Source organism: Cetorhinus maximus, chromosome 2 (assembly GCF_964194155.1).
Source record: "Cetorhinus maximus chromosome 2, sCetMax3.hap1.1, whole genome shotgun sequence".
Taxonomy (NCBI): domain Eukaryota; kingdom Metazoa; phylum Chordata; class Chondrichthyes; order Lamniformes; family Cetorhinidae; genus Cetorhinus; species Cetorhinus maximus.
Genome location: NC_135880.1, coordinates 26,897,843 through 26,912,986, shown reverse-complemented (window position 1 = coordinate 26,912,986; position 15,144 = coordinate 26,897,843). Strand labels below are relative to the sequence as shown.

Sequence of the window (15,144 nt, the reverse complement as noted above, 5' to 3'; positions counted from 1 at the left end):
GTCAAATGCTGCCTTGATGTCATGGGCAGTCACTCTCATTTCATTTCTCGAGTTCATCTCTTTTGTCCATGTTTGAATCATGGCTGTAATGAAGTCAGGACCTGAGTGATCCTGGTGGAACCAAAACTGAGTATCAGTGAGCAGTTTTTAATTTTTTTTTATAAGAGATTAAGCACTTGAGGAGATTTAAAAGTTTTGAATGGGTTTCATGAATGGAAGTTTTTTTCACTATCATGTATGTATGAGCAAACTGACATTTCCTTCGTCAATCAAAGCAGTCCAGCAGGGTTTTTTTAAACTCTTTTTTTAAGTTTAAAGGAGGGCATTAAAAAAAACTACTATCACAACACTTAAACAGAATTTATCCATCCTTCAAGAGCATCTACATCATCTCCATCAATTAGTGACCCCCACACTGTAGGTTAAGCAACAAGTTCAAATGGCTCCACTGAGTTTGAGTTCCCCTCATGTGTGAATCACACCCCACCTCATTTCCCCACTCGCAAAAAACTGGATGTTGGAAATGGGGGTGATACTTTCACATCTAGGTCCTGTCTGCCATTTTTAAAGGACCATGGAGTCTTCCTGGCTCCATGTAAATTGGGCCCTTAGCATATATTTTGAACAGCCAACCATTATAGCTCTATTGATAAAGTTTTTTTTATTCATTTCCACTTGATTCCTGATGTCTGCCCATGGTTGCTACTGGGTGAGTGGCTATGGAGGTGGCATGGGGGATTATGAAGGGGCATAGGGAGTGGTGGGGGTATGAATTGCACTATCATGGAGGGTATGAGAGGACATGGAGCAGTGGGTTGGGGGTGAGAGGGTGTGAGGGCTGAGGGCTATAGAGGGCCTTAAAACTTATAAAACAACTTGAGATGAATTCCCAGAGTACTGAGGTAGGCCTTCCCACCAACCTGCCTCAGCAGTCATTTGCCCCTGTGGCCACCTACCATTGCTTCTGGGGTCGGCATCCCCAACTCTATCCTGCACTTGCCCCCACCCTGGAGCGAAAATCATGCGTTTCGGGTGGACTTTTTAACCAAGGTGAGTCTGGCGAGTTGGGAAGTTTCCCGACTCAAGCCACCCACCTCAATAACAAAAATATGGTCCTAAGAGTGTGTGAAAGACTGTGGTGGAAGGCACAAGTCTTGGATTCTTGAGGGTATATATATTTTTTCCATTTTAACACTTACTGGAAGAATTCCCTCCAAACCAACAACAACAACTTGCATTTACATATAGTGCCTTAAAAATATAGTCGCTGAGGTTTAGGGAAGTAATTTCAGAGTTTAAGGCCTAGGCAGCCGAAAGCACACCGAGCAACAATCAAAATCCAGGTTGCACACAGGGTCAGAATTGTATAAATATCATTGCTACATAAGTTATTGCAAGTTATGCAAAAAAATTGAACTCTCTTGGTAGATTATGTTTATTTCGTTGCAGAATTATAAGAGAAACACGGGAAGAAGAGTTGTACATTGAGTCCCTCAAACCTATCCCACCATTCAGTTAAGTCGTGTTTGATCTGTACCTCAAGTTATTGGTCCCTTTTAGTACATTATGCATGAATGCAATTTGAGCTTTCATGCTTTACTCAGGATGGAGTAATTCCAGATATTGAAACTCAATGTTATAGTATAGTTTGTAGTTAATATTGAAAATATTATGTGGAACCACTTCAGTATTATTTTATAACAGAGAGCTGTGAGGATTACATTCATGAAACATGTTAAAACTGTGTCTAATACAAGAACATTCCATTAGGCATTAGTAATTGTTCACCCTCATTCGAATTTTCCCTCAACCTCTCAGCTACTCACCATTTGGTAAGATAGATCCCAGTTCATACTGGAACATATAAATGGAATTTAAACTTCAGAAGCAGCTGAAAGAGTTTGCCCTTGGCTGTCACACAGCGTGACTATTAGGGCATCCTGTAAACAGCAAAAGCCTTTAAGTGTCAACCCACGCCTAAATCAATGTTTATGCATGATGCACCCTTGAATAGCAAACACTTGCTGCCTGAAAGCTAAACAAGATTTTCATCTGTTCACCCATTTCTGTTCTTTCTGCCACAGTGGAGGGTGTTGCAAATTGCATTTAGTGCCAATTATCTGCTGGCACTTCATGAAGGGAAAAGAACTGTGATTAATGGAAAGTGACACACACTGAATGCTCTGCAATACAGTCTCCTTGCCCAGTGTCTAACCCTACTGAACTGGGACTGACCTTTCATTTTCCTTTTTTTCAAACAAGGTCATAGCAGACACAAAGTATTCTGGAGATTGCCAGCTCACAAGAAAAAAATCTCTCAGTTGCCTAGTGATGCAGCTGAACAGATTCTGAGCAGGAATTAAAAGCTGATGAAGCCACTTTCTCTTGTGGTGCATTTCATATCAAATGGTAAACAAACACAACACATGAGCTCCAGACAAGCGACATGGCAAAGTGCAAGAATATGTTAGCGCTTGGTTGGAAAGAGTTCAGACGGAAATAGAAAAAAATTCTCCAGTAACTTTTTCTCTCTTTTTTTGATAGAATCAATGCAGTGTTTTGGAAACATTCAATTTTTAAAATAGTTCCTAATGCTTTTGGATATTCACATTATGTTTAGGGTTACATTAGTCAAACTATGCAATTTATTTGTACACACTTTCTGTCTGTGTCACTTTACCTCCTATTGTCACATTTTTGCCGCACTCTATGCATCAATGTTTCCCCAACATTCATTTCTTTCTTCACATTTAAAATGATATTTTCCTATGTACACTTTGATGCCCACTGCAGAATAGCGCAATCTGGTCACCGGGCTTCCAAAATTCTTTCAAAATGCTTTCTAGACATTTCAAGGAAAATCGGCTCCTTTATGTGCAAAGGTATGGCAGATTGACTTGCAATATTAGGGTTTTGTGCATGCTGCACATTTGCTTTTTGAGTTCAATAATACTTCCTCTAAGAGTTTCCATTTACCACACGCTGTTTCAATTATACCTGTCCATCACATTTGAACTTCCATATTCATTACAATTACCAGTGATTGAATCATCACAGCTTTGTCTTCAAGGCATGTGCCACTATTCTTCACACTACCTACCGGACTGCTAACAAATTGCAAGACCTTGCACAGTGCAATTAAACCCCACTCCCAACATCAATACTGCTGAATACCAGGGTAATCAACTCCAATTGATATATCTTGTTTATTTATCTTGCTGTGTATTCTCAAATTTAAAACTGGTCAGGGATAAATTTCAAATACCTAGGTAAAGGAATGTATGTAAAGGCCACTTATTTATGGTTTTCATAGAATGAGGGATAGGCTCATCGAACACTGTCCAATAAAAATTTCAGAATGCCAGTTAATAAAATGAAATTTGACTTATTCAGATACCATTAATACTGACTAGGCACTTTACAGCCTTCCGGACTGAATATTGAGTTCAACAATTTTAGATCATGAACTCTCTCCTCCATCCCCACCCCCTTTCCGATCCCCCCTTTTTTCCCCCAATAATTTATATAAATTTTTCTTTTCCCACCTATTTCCATTATTTTTAAATGTATTTCCATCCATTGTTTTATCTCTACCTTTTAGCCTATTTCGATCCCTTCCCTTCACCCCACCCCACCCCCACTAGGGCTATCTGTACCTTGCTTGTCCTGCTTTCTACCCTTAATTAGCACATTCCTTAGATAATATCACTATCTTCAACACCTCTTTGTCCTTTTGTCTATGACATCTTTTGGTTATCTCCACCTATCACTGGCCCTCTATCCAGCTCTACCTGTCCCACACACCCACCCTTAAACCAGCTTATATTTCACCTCTTTTCTATTATTACTTAGTTCTGTTGAAGAGTCATACGGACTCGAAACTTTAACTGTGTTCCTCTCCGCAGATGCTGCCAGACCTGCTGAGTTTTTCCAGGTATTTTTATTTTTGTTTTGGATTTCCAGCATCCACAGTTTTTTGCTTTTACCATTAATACCATTGACTTACTCAGATACCATTGACCTTGATGTTGTCTCTTATATGATGTATTATGATGAGTCAGCACTGGGATAGTGCCTCAGGGCACAACAGTTTTTCAGGGCTTCTAGAGTCTGGAAGCTCTGGAACAATATACCATCTTGGCCTCTTTGCACCTTGAAATACACCCAACACTGGCATCAGGCAGTTTCTACTTCTAATTTTTCCTAAAAGCATATATGGGTAAATGTTTTACTTCTCAAAATTAATCCACTAAAATGTCCTCCCCGTACAGGCTAGGAGCACACCAGTAGAGAATTTTTCATCTTTCAATTTTTTTAACGTAAATTTACATTGTATTGCCTACTGCCCCTGTGCCACAGCTGATCTACTGCTGAAGCCCTCATCCATGCCTCTGTTACCTCCAGACTTGACTATTCCAATACAATTCTGACTGGCCTCCAAGGTTCTACCCTATGTAGACTTGATGTGCATCCAAAACTGTGCTGTCCTTGTCCTTAATTACACCGAGTCCTGTTCCTCCATCACCCCTCACAGGCCTACACTGGCTCCAGGTTAAGCAATGCCTCAATTTAAAAATTCTCAACCTTGTTTCCAAACACCTTTCTTTGTCTATAATCTCAATCAGCCCAACAACCTTCCAAGGTAACTGCAGTTCTCCAATTGCGGCCTCTTGAGCATCCCCAATTTTAATCACTCCACCTGTGTCTTCAGTCACTAAGGCTCCAACTTTTGAAATTCTGTCCCTAAACCTCTCCACTTCTCTACTTCTCTTTCCTCCTTTAAGACGCTCCTTAAAACCTACCTCTTTGACCAAGCTTTTGTTCATCTGCTCTCATATCTCCTTATGATCCTTGGTGTGAAATTTTGTTTTATAACGCTCCTATGAGGCATACTTTCACTGTGTTAAAGGCGCAATATAAATACCAGCTGCTGTTGTTGTAAACAAAAATTACTTCATGAAAATCTCTAAGATCATAATGTATTCCATTTCTAAGTTTTATATGAATAAATAAGTAATTAAGAACATAAGAAATGGGAACGCAGAAAAGGGGAGGCGCCAGAGGACAGGAGATCTGCGAATGTTACACCCTTGTTCAAAAAGGGGTGCAAGGATAAAGCTGGCAACTACAGACCAGTCAGTTTGACCTCAGTGGTATGGAAACTTCTAGATACTATAGTACAGGATAAAATCAATAATCACTTAGACAAATGCAGGATGTTAAGGAAAGCCAGCATGGATTCATCAAGGGAAAATCATGTTTAACTAACTTGCTAGAGTCTTTTGAGGAGGTAACAGAGAAGGTTGATAAAGGAAACACTGCTGATGTGGCGGATATAGATTTTCAAAAGGCATTTGATACAGTGGCACACAACAGACTTGTGAGCAAAATTCTAGGTCATAAAAGGGAAAATAGGCACTTGGATAAGAAGCTGGCTGAGTGACAGGAAACAGAGAGTAGTGATAAATGGCTGTTTTTCAGATTGGAGGAAGGTTTGTAGTGGAGTTCCTCAGGGGTCAGTGTTGGGACCCTTGCTCTTGCTGATATATATTAATGAGCTAGACTGTGATCTGCAGGGCATGATTTCAAAATTTGCAGATGATACGAAGATTAGAAATGTTGTCAACTCTGATGGGGATAGTCTCGAACTTCAAAAGAACATAGACATGTTGGTGGATTGGGCAGACAAGTGGCAGATGAAATTCAATGCAGAGAGGTGTGATGTGATTCGTTTTGGCAGGAACAATATGGTGAGACAGTATAAACTAAAGAGTGGACCTCTAAAGGAGATGCAGGAACAGAGGGACCTCAGTGTATACGTACATAAGTCATTGAAGATGGCAGGGCATGTTGAGAGAGCAATTAATAAAGCATATAGTATCTTTGGCTTTATTAATAGGGGTGTTGAGTACAAGAGTAAGGAAGTCACGTTGAACCTGTATAAGGCACTAGTTAGGCATCATCTGGAGTACTATCTGAAAAGAGAGAATGTGCAAGGTTACGGGGATAAGGCAGGAGGGTGGGACTAGGTGGAATGCTCTTTCAGAGAGCCAGTGCAGACTTGATGGGCCGAATGGCCTCCTTCTGCACTGTAAAGATACTGTGATGCTGAGGTTCAAGATAGATTTTTCACAAAATATATATCATTCAAAAAGCTGACAAAACAACTATTACAGTTCACACATGCTGTCTTACACAATTATATCTGTTATTCTGCACCCGTGTTTTGCACAATTACATCTACTGCTGTTCACATATATTGCTTTACACAATTATAGCTGCTGTTATTCACAAGCACTGCCTTTCATTTTCCCCAATGCAGAATTCATACCAGAAAGATGCATTGAAATATATTTATATATGTACATATATGACACAAAGGGCATGATTTTAACCCAATCAAATTCCAACCACTTCTACAGAGACGTCAGTGCGGTTCAGTGGCTAGCACTCTTGTCTCTCAATCAGAGAGTTCTGAGTTTGAGCCCCGGTCCCAGAGATAGAGCAAGAAATCTAAGCTGATGCTCCCAGCACACTACTGGGGAAATACTGCACTGTTGGCAGTGCCTTCTTTTGGATGAGACATTCAATCGAGACCCCATCTCCCATCCAAGGTTCTTGCCTCCAAGCAGCTGCTGTTAAATCCGACAGCTGCTAAAGTCCGGCCGCCCCTGTGAAGATTGGAAAAACTTCCTGGGGTGGACTCTCAATGAGCCCACAACACTGTCATGTGATTCCTTAATCAGAGAGGGCCGGTTCCAGGGTCCACTCCCTCCCTTGCCCTTGCGAAAGTGGCTGAGGGCAGATATGGAGAGGGACCCCCAGTCACCTCACTTGGCCATCCTTTTTTCTGGTCCTGACTCTGGTTGGCCCCAGTTAGGACCATGAAATCTGGACCTGGGAATTCTGAGATAAGTAACACATCTCCTGACTCTTCAAAGCCTGACCACCATCCACAAAACAGGTGTCTGATGGAATGCTCTCCACTGGGCTGGATGAGTGCTGTCCCTAACACTCAAGAAGCTCGACACCATTCAAGGCAAAGCAGACTGCTTGATCGGCATCTGATCCATCACCTTAAACATTCACTCCCTCCATCACTGGCACGCAGTGGCAACAGTGTCTACCAACTGCAAGATGCACTGCAGCAACTCTTCAAGGCTCCTTCGACAGCACCTTCCAAACCCACAACCTCTGCCACCTAGCAGGACAAGAGATGCAGGTGCATAAAAACACCACCACCTGCAAGTTCCCCTCCAAGCCACACACCATCCTGACTTGGAACTGACATCAGCAGCACTGTTGCTGGAGTCAAAAACCTGGAACTTCCTCCCTATCAGTGCTGTGAATATAGCTACATCACATGAACTACAGCAGTTCAAGAAGGGTAACTGAGGATGGGGATTAAATGCTGGCCAAGCACATCCCAAGCAGAAATAAAAAAAATTCAACTGAACCTTGACATGGCTTAATGTATCTTTCAACATCGCTGGGCAAGTGATGGTGAGGCAGGAACAGGGTGAAATGATGGGTCTACCAGGGTCGCCACACCTGTGGATTTTGATAAGGAGGTAGAATTAGGCTGTTGGCGTTGGGGGACTTTGAAACTGAAGGTCATGGAGGTAAGATCTCCAGAGGAGAAGAGGTCAGTGACACCCCTGGAAACAATGTTTGATGTTCGGTGGTGGGGGTCATGGTCCAGGGGGAGACAGGGTTAAGTGTCAGAGAGCTGCTATTTTGCCTCTGCTAGGTAGAGGTCAGTGCTTCACGTGATAACTCTACTTTGCCACATGTAGGTGGGGATCCAGATGACTACTGCGTCTAAGTGAAAAGTTTCAAAGGTAGAGATATATGGAAGTTCCACCACTGGCATTTTGTGGGAACTTTTGAATTGTTCTGCAGTTCATGCAATCATCCTCAGTTGCTTTAGGTTTTAGGAAGTGCAACTTTCTCAGCCATGTTAATTACATCAACGTAATTTCCATCCTTCAGGTGGAAGAATCAAATAATCTGACACCTTTTGATAACTTCGACGCGTGCAGATAGGATGCAGTGAGGAAGTCCATTAAACAATCAATAAGCCGTGAAGAGTTTTCATTGCTTCTTCTGTACAATAAACAGTGGTGTACTTCATGAGGATGTCAGACACTGACATTTTAATCAACTATGTAAGAACAGGCAGTCTTCAAATGAACCCTATTGTTTGAATAGTCATTCTAATATTACAAGAGACATGCCATTAATCTGTGTTTTATATTGGATGTTGTCATTCAGGGAAGCTGGATACTTCTACCTGTATAGAGCCTGCAGCCATCTGGCACATGACAAAATTGTTGGCTTTGCCAATAGCTTGTCTAGACCAAGTTCTACAAAAGTAAAGGTTCCTCACTTCACATGTTAAATATTCAAATTAGTGTGAGAAAAGTAATTTCTCCCAGTGTGGGTACTTAGTCTGAATATACTGTCGCACAGCTGATGCCAGTTGGCGAGGTAATTAGCAGCACCATATTGCTTTAAAAGGGGCACCAACTGATTTCCAATGTATGTAAATTAGTACTAGTGGATTGTGCGCAATGCAGGCAATCTCATAAATGAAATCTTATTTTAATCCAATTAGCATACGACGATTCTAAAACTGAAATTTAGCCCTACTATATTTGTGTGGACTGGTTGTTTATAATGATCTTGTGTCACGTTGTGGGACTGAAGATAATTCACGGACTTAACTACAAATCTCCATTGCAGTAAACAAATGCTTTTGTGGTTGTTTAATTAGCTAAAAATTATCATCGCCTGATCTTTTTAGCACAGGTCAGAAAAAGAGTGAAACAGAGAACCAGGTGCGGCAACAGTAATACAAAATCACACAGAATTCAAACAAGAGTGAAAATGTCTTTCGGGTGAAATATTAAACTGAAGTCCTATCTGCCAGTGGAAATTAAAGATCCCAGGACACGATTTGAAGAGGAGCAGAGAGGTTCCCCTGGTGTGCCAGCCAACGCTCCTCTCAGTAAAAAAAACATTTGAATTGTTTTTTTGTGCCTCATTATTATTTGTGGGAAGTTACTGATTGCACAACACTTTTTAAAAATTTGTCCATGGGATGTGGGCATCGCTGGCTAGGCCAGCATTTATTGCCGATCTCTAGTTGCCCTTGAGAAAGTGGTGGCGAGCTGCCTTCTTGAATTACTGCAACCAAGTGGCGTAGGTACACCCACAGTGCCATTTCTTTTAGATCTTGTAGCATTTATACAACTGAGTGGCTTGCTAGGCCTTTTCAGAGGGCATTTAAGAGTCAACCCCATTACTGTGGGTCTGGAGTCACATGTAGTCCTGGCCAGCTAAGGATGGAAATTTCCTTCCCTATAGGATATTAGTGAACCAGATGGGTTTTTATGACAATCGACAATGATTTCATGGTCATCATTACGCTTTTATTTCCAGGTTTTTTTAAAATTTAATTCAATTTTCACGATCTGCCATGGTGGGATTCAAACCCGGGTCCCCAGAGCATTACCCTGGGTCTCTGGATTACTAGCCCAATGACAATACCACTATGCCACTGCCTCCCCTAAAACTTGCATAAAGGACAAGAGTGCATTTTCAAAAGTAATTCTTGGGTGAAGTGCTTTGGGATTTTTGCATGTGACAGGGTGCCATCTAAATGCAAGTACTATTTTGCAATGCATTTAAATAAAAGTGATACAGATGGTTTGAGGGCAATCACTAAGTGGTGAGCAAAAACCTTACACAGGTACAGTGGTAAAACAGGAGGTGGAGTCAACCCAAAATCTTTTGGTCATCCAACAGTCAATTGCAAAGGTTTGTGATTGACTTGCCTACCTGACTGATGAATGATGCATGTCAATGTGTAATCCAACAGAAAGGGAGGAAAGTAACTGCAAATTGGTATAGAATGATATACCTAAAACTATAAAAAGCATACTTCATTAGCAATACTGATCAGTATGTAATGTTTTACAAAACTTGAGGATTATTCCAAAGGAACACTCCTTCCTCTATCTCGCTCTTCAGCTGTCCACACTGTGGTGTTTAAGGTGGTTGATGGGGTAGATAAAGAGAAATTATTCCCTCTGGTGAGGGAGCTTGGAACAAGGGCACATCACCTAAAAATTAGAGTCTCATCATTCAGGGATGATGTCAGAAAGCCCTTCTTCATATCAAGTGTAATGGGAATCTGGAACTCTTCATCAACTTCCTGATCCCCCAGATTTCACCTCTAAGAGCTGGTGTGGCTACATCAATTGAAAAGTTCAAAACTGAGATTGCTAGATTTTTGATAGGCAAATTAATTACAAATTACTGAACGAAGGTGGGTAGATAGAGTTATTAAGGTACAGATCAACCATGATCTAACTGAATGGTGGAACTGACTTGAGGGGCTGAACAGCCTACTCCTGATCCTATGTTCCATACTCTCCTCAATTAATAAGACGCCGCAAATGCACATACATTATTAATTATTTTTAAGATTGATTCGCAAAATCTAATATTTGGCATGTTAAATTATGTACCATTACATTAATAGAGGCTATTCTATTCACAAAACATACTGTGCCTTGCTGTGTGACAGCCCACACTGTCAGTTGTCTGATTATTTTTTAAAATTTGTCTGCCAAAGGCAGCCTGCCTCTCTTAAAGGGGGCTTACATTCATTGCACAGACGTTGTTGCAGACTGTGGAAGGCTTCAAGAGTAGCAAAAATGCAGAAAATAGAACACTGGGCATGAGAGATGGCTTCCAGGCTTTTTGATATGGTGCTGGAGCCATTAGTACAGCAGGTGGAAAAGGAGAAAGACACAATATCTCTGCAGGGGGCCAGGAGACCTTTAAGGCTTGCCCTGAGAAGGGAATGGGGGCAGGTGGCCAAGGAGGTCAATTCCTAAAGTCTAGCAGCCAGCCTGTAAGAAGTTCATTGACCTCACATGCATGGTCAAATCAGTGAATGCGTCTTCACATGACATCTCTGACCCAGCACTCCGCCAACCTCTCATGCTGCTCATGGACACCATCCCCACAACTCACCCAACAGAAGTCTCCAACAATCAGGACTCAGATCACCTTCCAAACATTCCATCTCACCCTCACACACTTACCAATGCTCCCAGGCTCACTTACACCTCTCGCTGATTCTGCATACCTCCAGCTGTTCAGCTATGGCAGGAACATCACCCAAGCAAACTGTAACATACTCACTGACATTCTTTCTTCTCTCTTGCAGTACAGAATTATAGAATCACAAGATGGCCCACAATAGGAGGGAGCACAGCAGAGTTGGAGGGGTAGGCATCACCTAACCCTATGGAGGAGAGGGTGCTCCCCATTATGAGGCCGGCTGTGACAGAATCCATGTATCAGATGTCACTGAGAACATTCAGGTTGATGGTAGATTCCTACCACTTCTCAAATCCCAAATTACCTTTATCCAGCTATCTGGCATGATGTGCAAGCTATAAATGGTGTGACCTCTTGTTATCCTCGCTCCAACCCTCCCTTTTTGCATTTTTGCTTTCAGATATCCAAGAACCACCACCTGGCCAGCTACTACAGCCCGAAGGTGGAAGTGCAACAGGCACACAGAACCTCTAATGAAGAAGCACCATCATGTGGCCTGACACTCGGAGCCACTCGCTCAGATGCTGGTATTGTGAGCACCTTAGAAGGTGGTATAGAGTCGGGATCTGTGTGTGGTGAGTTATTGGACATAGCGGTTACAGCCAGGCCAGGGGGAAAGGATAGTTAATATGCCAGCTCATTGCATGACGAGGTCAATGACGGGTTCTGCTGCAGGAAGCTCAGATGAGGACTTAGATGGGGACGGCATACAGGAGAATGCAGATGGTCATGCTTAATGAGATGCTTGGTATATTGGCAGCCCTGCCAGACAGCCTATTGTCACTGTCAAAGAGCATGGAGGAGTTCAGCTCTAACTTGACACATGGCTTTGTGCAGAGATGGAGCCCATTTTTTCTAGTATGGAAGTGATGGCCACCTCCAACAGAGCACCTGGAAATCCAGCTACGATGCAGCATCCAGTAGCCAATATCTCAGCTTCCATTGAGGCACAGACAAAAGTACATGAACGCTGTAGTGGAAGCTCAGATTGAGATTATGGAGATCCAAGTTTGGTGCCATACACGGCTGCAGATGTCAATGCTCAAAGGGATATTCAGGCTCACACAGCAGCCCAGCAATCTGCCCTCCAGCAGACTACTAGGATTTCTGGGGCATTACCACAGGAGACTGCCAGTTGGAACTGGAGCATGAACCTGCTGTCACCACGCAGGATGCCAGCATTCATGCACTCACCACTGCCATTCTGCCAGTGGCCTTGCTATGGCCTCTCAGCCAGCCAGCTTATGCTTCAGCTGCCCATGTCAAGGTGGTGCAGTCTGAAGCCAGCCTTCAACCTGCTTGCGGCATCCTGCAAGGCCACCTGCAGTCTCCTCCTGTGAATGTCAGCAGTCTTCCTCCAGCCAAGCTGCAGCCACTGGAGTAACACTGCGTAGGAGCATTAGGACAAGCAAAGGCACACAGAAGATAAGGAGTAAAGGGAATACACAAGTGTGAATCATTTAGTTTTGTATACACGATTGGAAATGCTGTTGAATAAAATTGTTATGAAATACTTTTCTTGGTGGCTTTTATTTCAGGACTTTGGCTAAGAGGTTTTGTGATGGTATGTCGGAGATGGATTGAAAGGTGTAAATTTTGGATGTTAGAATGACATCTTAAAGGAACCAGAGCCTCAGGCCTGGGTTTTCATCCTCAAGGCGGGGAGCAGGAATCGGGAAAACTCCCGGCTCGGGTTGCCCACCTCAGGAGAAAGCACCCTCAAAGGTGAGATCTTCATTGCTGGGGGACGTGTTCAGGCTGGAGTCGGGCTAGCCGACACAGGAAGAAGTGCAGAGGCAGCCACAGGAGCTGCTGGGTGCTAAGGCAGTCTATTTAAAGCCCACCTTGGTGCCAAGGGACTTTGTCCCAGCTAAAATAAAAACACAAAAGCCCACCAACCCTCGCCCCTTCACCTTGTAAACAATCCCCATGCCCCATCCATGGCCCCTCATGCCCCCTATGACAGTTTCTGCTTTTGACCCAGCCCCCATGGCCCCTCATAGCCCCATGCCCAGCTACGACACTTCCATGCCTGTTGGCCCACTATACACTGTCTAGAACCAATGAACCCTATGGTGTATATTTGTATGTGTAAAAAAAATTGAAAAACGTAAATTCATAACTTCCTCTTATGTTGAAAAAAATGTCATTTCACTACAATCTGATAAAAGTGTCAATCAAAGCCTCAGCTGTCAATGTTTCTTTAGGATTGCAGGTGTTTAAGTATTCTAATGGTTGCCTAGACTCTCAGCGAAGCCTCATTATGTATGCTTGGCTGAGAGCCCAGACATCCATTAAGCTAGTTGAAACAGCTGAGCTCCAGAGAAAACAATGCATGGCATGTTTTTTGCTTCATTCAAGGGATGTGGGCTTCCCTGGCTAGGCAAGCATTTATTGCCCATCCCTAGTTGCCCTCGAGAAGGTGATGGTGAGCTGCCTTCTTGAACCGCTGGAGTCCCTGTGGCTTAGGTACACCCACAGTGCTGTTAGGGAGAGAGCTCCAGGATTTTGACCCAGCGACAGTGAAGGAACGGTGATATATTTCCTAGTCAGGGTGGTTAATGGCTTGGAGGGGAACTTCCAGGTGTGGTGGTTCCATGTATCTGCTGTCCTTGTCCTTCTAGGTGGTAGTGGTCGTGGGTTTGGAAGGTGCTGTCTAAGGGCTGTTGGTGAGTTTCTGCAGTGCATCTTGTAGATGGTACACACTGCTGCTACTGTGCGTCGGTGGTGGAGGGAGTAAATGTTTGTGGATGTGGTGTCAATCAAGTGGCCTGCTTTATCCTGGATGGTTTCAAGCTTCTTGAGTGTTGTTTGAGCTGCACTCATCCAGACAAGAGGACAGTATTCCGTCATACTCCTGACTTGTGACTTGCAGGTTGTGGACAGGCTTTGTGGAGCCAGGAGGTGAGTTACCCGCCACAGGATTCCGAGCCTCTGACCTGCTGTTGTAGCCACAGTATTTATATGGCTAGTCCAGTTCAGTTTCTGGTCAATGGTAACTGCCAGGATGTTGACAGCGTGGGATCCAAGGGGTCCATGTCAAGGGGCAATGGGTAGATTCTCTCTTGCTGGAGATGGTCATTGCCTGGCACTTGTGTGGCGTGAATGTTACTTGCCACTTGTCAGCCCAAGCCTGGATGTTGTCCAGGTCTTGCTGCATTTGGACTTGGACTGCTTCAGCATCTGAGGAGTCATGAATAGTTCTGAACATTGTGCAATCATCAGTGAACATCCCCATTTCTGACCTTATGATGGAAGAAAGGTCATTTATGAAACAGCTGAAAATGGTTGGGCCTAGGACACTACCCTGAGGAACTCCTGCAGTGATGTCCTGGAGCTGATGTTCAGTGATGACTGAACTCCAATAAAATCCTGGGTCAAAATCCTGGAACTCCTTTCCTAACAGCACTGTGGGTGTACTTATACCACGTGGACTGCAGCAGTTCAAGAAGGCAGCTCACCACCACCTTCTCAAGGGCAACTAAGGATGGGCAATAAATGCTGGCCCAGCCAGCGAAGCCCACGTCCCGTGAATGAACAAAAAAAAAACACAACCATCTTCCTTTGTGTTAGGTATGACTCCAACCAGTGGAGAGTTTTCCCCCTGATTCCCATTGACTCCAGTTTTGCTAGGGCTCCTTGATGCCAAGGACAATCACTCTCACTTCACCTCCTAGCTCTTTTGTGCATGTTTAAACCAAGGCTGTAATGAGGTCTGGAGCTGAGCGACCCTGGCGCAACACAAACTAAGTGTCAGTGAGCAGGTTATTGCTGATTAAGTGCCACTTGGTCGCACTGTTGATGATTCCTTCCATCACTTTACTGATGATCAAGAGTAAACCGATGGGGCGGTAATTGGCCGGGTTGGATTTGTCCTGCTTTTTGTGTACAGGACATACCTGGGCAATTTTCCACATAGCCGGCTAGATGCCAGTAACATAGCTATACTGGAACAGCTTGGCTAGGGCGCGCTGTAAGATCTGGAGCACAAGTCTTCAGTACAATTGT

The 15,144-nt window shown here is 43.4% G+C and overlaps 1 long non-coding RNA gene across 2 annotated transcripts in view; it reads right to left on the bottom strand.

Moving 5' to 3' along the window:
• The window catches only part of LOC144690163 (uncharacterized), a 1,928,633-nt gene that overhangs the window by 94,448 nt on the left and 1,819,041 nt on the right, over positions 1–15,144 (bottom strand). Inside the window, exon 1 of one of the 2 annotated variants that reach the window (XR_013578783.1) lies at positions 1,827–1,911. The exons of the other annotated variant lie outside the window; for it this stretch is intronic. This is a non-coding gene — a long non-coding RNA (uncharacterized LOC144690163). Of the gene's footprint in view, positions 1–1,826; positions 1,912–15,144 lie in introns of those variants that run through there. 2 annotated transcript variants of the gene reach the window in all.